General features: G+C 44.4%; 1 long non-coding RNA gene across 1 annotated transcript; it reads left to right on the top strand.

Moving 5' to 3' along the window:
* The first annotated feature begins 233 nt into the window (after window positions 1-233).
* Window positions 234-1,513, top strand: LOC140000801 (uncharacterized). Its single transcript, XR_011806025.1, has 2 exons — window positions 234-837; window positions 1,427-1,513. It is a non-coding gene; the product is annotated as an uncharacterized lncRNA (long non-coding RNA).
* The last annotated feature ends 6,954 nt before the right edge of the window (window positions 1,514-8,467 follow it).

Raw genomic sequence — 8,467 nt, 5'->3', positions numbered from 1 at the left:
GTGTGGTACAACAGACCCACTCCTTTATTCTGCCTGCCTGTCAAGACTGTATTTATAAAATTAATGCCTTACGTAAACCTCATCAGCACTCAAAGCTCGGTGATGTTGGCTCAGCTGACAAATATATGTCAGCTGGATGCCCCTATCACTGATTGTTCACAAACAATGTCTTCAACTCCTGTTCTAGAAGAATAGCTTTGAAGTAGCTGGTTGAACGAGGGGAGTTAAATGCATCCTTTCAATAGGATCCGAGGACTGAGATTTTAAACATCATCATTAAGGCTTTCAGAGCAACTTTAATCTCTTGTACGTAGCTGCTGGCAGACATGATAGAACCACTTTGGAGAACTGTTGCTAAGTGTGTACATATTTATTTATGGGCTTTTCATCTAGAGAAAATTTGGTTCTAAATGGAACAATTACATGCTATGAAAAAAAATGACTAACAAGTAAATTGGACATTGGAGGAACATCTGAAGTATGTATGTGAAACGTAATAACAGGCTTCCTTGCTCTGTGTTCAGTGCCCCATAGCAAAGTAAAAGACAACCTAAAAGGAGCTGAAGAAGTTAAATACTCTGCTCTTAGTGGAAGCCAGTATCAAAAATGAAATATCACTTTGAAACAGTAGTGTCCCCAGAAAAATACATTTCAGCTTTGTAGCGAGTCCTTAGCCATTCTGTTCGGGGTTCCCTTGTGGTAGAGGGTGAAGGATTTGCAAAGTAAGAGCTATTGTGGACAGCTCAAGAAGAACTCTGATATTGGTAACTGATTTTGGTGCCACTGATGAGGTAGAAGATACGTTGTTGGGACATGAAAAAGAGAAAGAACCCCCAGGTAAGCAGATCCAACTGGAGCATCTAAAACACGAAACGTCTCTGAAATTCATCTGTTGAATGAGAATATTGGTCTGTTTTGGTTAGTGTTAAATACTGCAGTCCTGAAAAATTCTCGGTTTGCTATTGCAAGTAGTCACCATTTAAGCAGTTCCTCTCACTTTCAGCAATTGCAGGGTGAAACAGAGTAAGTGTCACTATCTCTATACTAAATGACTACTAAATCACTCTACCAAGTGATAGCAGTACACTATGGAATTACACTTTCAACACACTGTTCTAAAGTTTGTCTTACTTGTCTCTATTTGTCCAATTAGTTTCTGAATTCAATAAAAATCAATGACCTGTTGCTTTGTGAAACAGGAAAAACTCATGTTGGTGGGTTTTTCCAAACCAGTCACATGCTCTGAGTGACGACTGCCCACACAGCACCTTCTTCTGGGCACTGAACGTGAAAATGTCCAGAGGCTTTCAAGTTGCACCACCAAGGGCAGCAAAAATCCCACACTACCTTAGTTTCTGAAGCACTGGCAAAACACCTTGTTTGACCACTGAAGTGTGTGACCACCCTTTAAAATGTACTTTTGTAGGTACAGATCCCGTACTTAGGGACAGGATAAAAATAATTACTATTGCTGGAGAATGCGCAGGATCCCAAGGAAGGAAGAAGCTCTGTCTCAACAAAAACGAGAAGTTCGTCAAGGAAGAGAAAATCTAGATGAGAACAATCTGCAGCAGCAATCTGAGAATTTCAAAATGTGGCTGGGAGGGGAAAGGTTTGTGGTGAGGACATTGCGCTCGACTTGCCAGATTAGGCTGTTTATGTTAAGCTCGCAAGGGAAAGGAGGGAGATGTGTCTATATAGAGAAGCTTGTGTTTTGGCAGCCGTGTATTCATGCAAAGGTGGCTTCTGTGTTAACTCATAGTGTTAACACAGTTGTGGTGACAACTGGGCTCCTGTTATCAAGGACCAGGAGGCTGCCCTGTGTCCTGCTAAACAACCACTTTGTGAGCTAGCAATGACAGAGTTCAAATACCCTTGTGAGATAGCCTGGAGGCCTTCATGAAGCTAATTCTGCAAGAGCCGTCGCTGAATTTCATCCGGATCTCTCCCCTCGTCCCCTTTGATACAGCACATGTTACACAGGCTCTGCCTTATCCCTTTTTTATGGGGAATCAGCAAAAGGGATGACTTTGCAGGAAAATGACAGAAGAGAAATCAAGACACAGCTTTTCACTGTTCATCACCTCGGTGTTTGTGGAAAAGGAGTGGTGCTTATGCTGCCTGGAAAGCCAAATATGCTGGAACGCTGCTAAAATTGCATGCTGCCCCTGGGTAATTTGAAGGTTTTCCTAAGCACAGAGCTATATTTGTTTGGTGTTGTGCTGCCCATTTAGCAACTTTCTTTAAATCATGACCATGCCTTACAAAAACAGGCTCACTTTACAAAACTACGTTTTAATCTTGAGCCCAGCCTTTTTACTGCTTATTATAACATTTCCATAAAAACCTTATTCAACTTCAAACTTATTTTGGAGGAGCATTGCCCTGAAAGGCATCTCTGTAAACCTATTGCCCTGGGGAAGCTGTGGAGTTTTCAGTGAGGCTGTCCTTTCACATCAGGTCAGACTAAGCCAAGAATGACACAGGGACAGCTTATCCTGCCTCAGGACAGTTTGGTGTACTCTTAAGGACCCTCCTGGCCTATTTTTTTACCAAAACAAGTTATTCAGTGCTGCTTCAACACACTAATTTTTTGCTGGTAAGACTTAAAATACTGAACTGCAAGGTACATAGATGAGTGGGGGATGTTTCTGTAAATAATATGAAGATAATCTAAAGAAAATCAGAAGTTTTGGAAGAACTGAGCACATTTGCACACCAGCCTTTGTGCTCACACGTTACAGATCAGCAGCCCCCGGGCAGTGCTGCCTGCCCAGCATCCTTCTGATGGTGCAGCCAAGGGCAAGATCCTGCCAGAGATGTGTCTGGATGAGGTTTTCCAACACGATCACTGGACTTTTCTTTATTTTTGTGTATGTCTCTCTATATGGCTTGAAGTGTATGGCCAGGCAGCACACATCCTGCAGTGTTGATAAAAAATGCCCTCTGTGGCTCCCCAGATGCTATAGATAGCTTCATACGCAGGCCGTGGAAACAACCTTACTGGTTGTTTCCAGTACTGTTACTGCTACCAAACCTTTCTGATGGCTCCGTGCCCTGACTTTTGTTTTCACTGTACATAGCCCCAGCCTTGACCAACTTCCTCTTGCAGAATCTGGCACTGCTGGTAGTAGTAGGGCCTGTGACAGCAGACATAAACCATCTCTTGGTAGGAAGGCTGCTGTGTAGGTGGTGACCCCAGCAAGCACCAGAGCCTGCTCCATGCCCTGTGGTGTGCGCTCTTAGCATGCTTCTCCCCCTGTTCTGGGTGCCCCTTGTCCTTCATCAGGCCTTAGGGCTTTAGCCCTCACTATTGCAGGCTTTCACACACCTTGTGTGACTCCAAGTCATGGTTCCCAAGCTCCAGAACAGGGGGGGTGTTTACAGGTCCCCGTACAAAGCAAAGGAAAACACACTGATTTTGGCTGTGGCAGAAACCCGAGCAGACGCACAGTAATATTTGGGATATTACGTGGCATGTAGTCCCCAGGGAGGGCAGCTTTTTAAGCTAAGGACTCCATGGGCTATGAGGAGCAAGCGTTCCCACGATCTCCCTGCTATAAAAGGATATTAAATTCTGCAGCAGCTGCTGATCTGGTAGCCCGTCTGGGCTGGAGCCCCCCTCCTGTCCCCTTCCTGGCTGGCCAGCCTGCTGCAGCTACCCATGGGCCTGCTTCTGCCTCTGGACAAGCTGAGCCTCGAGGTGAGTTTTGATGCCAGCTAGATTTGGAGCGAGCAGAAACACAGTGAAGGAAGTCTCATTTTTTTTATTTTATTTTATTTTATTTTATTTTATTTTATTTTATTTTATTTTATTTTATTTTATTTTATTTTATTTTATTTTATTTTATTTTATTTTATTTTATTTTATTTTATTTTATTTTATTTTATTATTTATTTTAATTTTTTTGCCTGTCAGAAATAAATGCTCTGATGTCAGCCACTGGTGGAAGTCTGTGCACTGCACTAGTAAGGGAAGACCTCAATCAGGAGCAGATTATTCTTGATTAATTTAAACTGGGGGAGCGGGAATCACACCAGACAAAGACGTCCTTTTCACCAACATAGTTTATTTTGCCTGGCACGGCTCTACATGAAGACAGCATAAAGGTAACAAATAAGGCAATATTTCTAACTAGTGGGAGAAAGGTTTTTCTGGTCTTTAACCATTTTGAAATCCTGGGCTGGGCGCTGTCTGGGGAGGACTCTGGGAGGAGCCACCCCTGGCAGAGCAATGTGCTTTTGACTTTCCTCTATTCACGGCAAGGCAAAGCAAGTGGGGCAACGTGTAAGTTGTGCCTTACAGCTGAACCAGAGGGAAACCCGCTCCCCTCGGTCAGGCTGCTGCAGTGCAGAGGCCTCTTTAAACATGCCACGGAGAACTGCTTAAGACATCAAGTCAAAGGAACGAACCTTTAGGAGCTATAGGGTAGCACATTAAAGCAGATGTCTGCCCATGGTTGGGCCCACAGTCCCACCAGGAGGGGCTGTGCTTCTGCAGATCTGTGTGACAGGACCTTTCTGTGGTGACCAGGTTTGTGGTGCCTCGCTCTGCCCTGCAGAACATCCTCCAGAGGACCTGCCGAGCTATCTTACTGCATGGTCTCAGCTCGTCATGGTGCTCTGCTTGCACTTGCACTTGGGGAACAAGCCAGAAGCGGGAGGCTTGGCCTCACACAGTCCCTGCCCAGCCCTGGCATCTGTCTCGCAGCTGGGGCTGGAGCTGCTCTCCCCCGTCCCCTGTGTGCTCCTCACAGCAGGACCAGGGAGCAGGAGAGTGACTGCTCTTCAGTGCTGACCCTTGGCTTTCTGTCAATACAACCGGAACATTTTGCCTTGCTGTGACTTCAGACAACCTCCCGCCAGTGGCATTTTAGGCCTTTAGCTCAGCACTGCCCATCCCTGTATACACATGAGCAAACTACGCTGGTGCTGTAAGCAGGTGGCAGGGCCTGGCCGGGAGGACCTCAGGTGCCTGCGGGACAGGCAAGGAAAGGGACACGGCAACCCTGGCCTGGTGCAAAGTGGGGACGGGCAGCAGGTATCCAGCAGGCCTCAGGGCCTGCACAGATGTGCAAAGCCACTCCACAGTGAAACTGAACCCACTGTCAGGAGGGATTAAAGATTGGTAAAAGCAAAGGGCAGAGTCATTGAATGAACACAGGGCACGCTACTCTGTGAAAGGAAAGTTAGCTCCAACCCAACCCTGGCATAGTTAAGTGTCAGAGCACAGCTGCTGCCTTCAAACCCTGGGCACACAAATTGGACGAGCTCTGCAAAGAGATGTGATATGCTCTGAAGGCCAGCTGAGTCTGAAAAGCTTTCAGGGCTCTGCCCCCTCCTCAGTGCCTGCACTGTTTCAGACATGTCCCCTCCCTATCACATGCAAAATTACTGAAATATGCATCGCTGCATTTGTATGCAGAGATTGGTAGGGCTCATCTTTCCCGTATCTTCACCCAATTTCCATGTCTCTGATTTAATTAGACAAACTCTTTTAAGTAAATCAATAGGCTCAGTAAATTAGCAGGCTCAAGCCTGCTGTTTTACTCAATATTTGTTAAAACTCCACATATACACAAAATTCTCGTTACATTGTCAAACTTGATTAACTGTAGTTGTAGCAAAAAATGGCAATTGCATTATATATTCATGGTATGTATCATTATGTACTTTAGCTGATTCCTTATAAATATATAATAACATACTCAATACATTAAATATTAATAATAATCTACGTACTTAACCCATATTTCTTAAATAAGCTTTTTCCCAGGGGTGTGTGATATTGTGTTAGAGTCATATGGGAAAGTCTAGATGAAATCATACATAAAAATAAATTTTCATGTGGCATGGATGCATTTTTAGCTCTGTGCTTTATTTTGTGTGTTTGTACCTGAAAAGTATTGGATAGAGATGTTCATGGTATTTGAATGGAGCTCTCTAAATGGAGCATTGCCATTTAGAGCCTAGAAGTAGATACCTACCTGTACCTATATCTAGGTATCTGTATAGATAGATGTAGAGAGATATATATCTGATACAGATTTATTATACCTGTAGATACCTAAAGGTGACAAAAAGTCTGAACACAAGCTGCAGCTGCTCTCTGTTGAACATAGCAGAACAAAACATCTGGCTCCAAAACGTTGTGGATTTGAAATTCACATTTTAATTTTACTAAATTTGCCTTAGCCAGAGGACTTGCAGCCAGAAGTAAAGGAAATGTGAGGTACAGGCTGAGGGTGAGACTGGTTATTTTGGCCATCAATGATGGACAACATCACACTTAGCCTCAGAGCAGCTGCAGAACTGTCTCAGTATCTGTGTGGCTTGTTGCTGTTTGTGTGCTATATTCAGTGCTACATGTTTAGCGATCTTTTGGGGTTTGCCAGTATCTATCAGAATGAGGTATGCAAAACTCAGTAAAACTCTGTTTCAGACTGTGTTGGTGGGGAATAAAAATCAGATCACTAAGGAAGTCTAGACTGGAGACGTGAAGGAGGCAAAATCACATTCCCCAACATGAAGCATGGATGTGAATAGTCAGCTGCAGTGTGGAAAGGGATCTGGGGATTCCCAGGAATCACAGACTCGCTCCAGACCCAGAGCAGGGGCCATTAACACTGGTGTCAGAGAGTGGGGCAGGAGTTTGTCTTCTTGGGGTGGCTTCGGTGGAACCTCAGCTGAACACAGAATGGATGCAGAAGCAGACAGCTCCCTGACTGCTTACTAAAAGGCTTACATGGGGTTTATCCTCAGAGCAATGAAGGTGGGAATGGAAACAACCCTGTGGTCCCAAACAGAACTAGTAGGGATGGGTTTTGTTGCAGAGAGAGCTTTAGATCTGCATGCAGGTACTGCAAGCTTTGAAATACAATTTGGTCACATTTGTCCTGCTTGCAAAATCTTTCCAATCATCAGGTCTCATCTGTTTCAAGGCAATTTTTCTTCTTCTTCGCAACAGTTCCCGTCAACATTACTCCCCATGGAAGGAAACAGTTTACATAAAATTCATAAACTATTTACAGAAAATCTCTTCATTATTACTCAATTCGGACGTAGGCCTCTAAAAATTGTTAGGAGAATTAATGCACGCCATAGTCCTTACCACAGGCAGACATCCCTGGATATTCATGTTTTGTGTTTTGTTTTTTCATGATTTCAAATGTTTGCCCAAATGTACACTTTAACACTGATGTAGGTCCTAGTGAATGTCGGCACACTTTTCCACTACCTATTACATCATCTTTCTTGCCATCGCTGATGTTGACACTGCTGGTGACATCTGAGTCCTCTGAGATGGCAATGCACCTACACAGATCCATTTCCCCCATGAATACTGTAAAATAGAAGCACAGCACTTTGTATCTCCTTAGTACTGAAATATTTGTATTAGCCCCTTCTGTATGGCCACCTGCAGCTGGTTTCAAACCCACCTTTGAGTAGATTTCCTCAGGTCACGATGGCCAACAACTTCACATGTGGCATGCAGCAGGGCAAGGCCCCTCCTGAGGGTGATACTGGATTGCTACCACAGGTGTATGTTTGAGTGTATCATCTGTACTGTGTAAATGGGAAAACACTTTACAATCCTGGGTGAGCAAAAAGAATATAGTGTGCAGATTTAGTTAGGAATTAGAAACTTAGATGGAGGACATCAACCAGAAAATCTAGAGCTGTCACTGCTGTCCTGGGAGAATCAATGTAATTCACAGGTCAGGAAACATAAATTTCCTTTACAATTTATTTTCTGCATTAGTGTGTCAAGGCAAAGCATTGTGCCGTGTAACATTTCAGGATAAGAATGCAGGACCAGATTTTCCACTGGTATAAAACAATCAGTGCATAATTGGGCCAAGGATCCTTGCTTTTTTGGAGACACTTCCAGTTTAAGTGATATGAAGGAAATTAAATCATTCTACTGATTCATTTCAAGAAACATGAAGTGTTCTGACGTTGATAATTTCCTGATCACCAAAGTTTTGGATGCATTTTTGGGTGTCGATGTTCCATAGAAAGGAACCAACCTGAGACAGAAAACTGGGGGAGGAATAGCAGAGAAAGCAAATTCATACCAGCGATTTATGCGGAGCAGGTGAGGCATTCCCCACTATTTCTGCCGTACAGCCTACCTTGCAAAGGTTGCGTGAAACACAGCAACCAGATACCAAGTGGGGCTAAAGCCCCTGGGCCACCAGCTGCAACAACATGAGGCTTCTCCACCTGTCCCCGGCCTTCCAAGCACACATTCCTCTGTCAGCCTGCAGCCGCTTGAGATAAAGGCTGGTGCAAACTTTCCTCTGTCCTGGGGGAGGTAGATGGGACCCCTCGGGGTGGCCAGGAGAATCGATACCTGCTGCAGGGAGCAGTCCCAAACCCCTGGCCAGTCTAGATCTGTGGGGATAGCTCATGTGAGTGATACCGACCCATCCATGAGGCCCCCAAGCCTCGCAGCAGTCTGTGG

This window comes from Anas platyrhynchos, chromosome Z (genome assembly GCF_047663525.1).
Source record: "Anas platyrhynchos isolate ZD024472 breed Pekin duck chromosome Z, IASCAAS_PekinDuck_T2T, whole genome shotgun sequence".
Taxonomy (NCBI): domain Eukaryota; kingdom Metazoa; phylum Chordata; class Aves; order Anseriformes; family Anatidae; genus Anas; species Anas platyrhynchos.
Note: the sequence above shows the minus strand (reverse complement) of the source record. Positions and strands in the feature narration are given on the sequence as shown.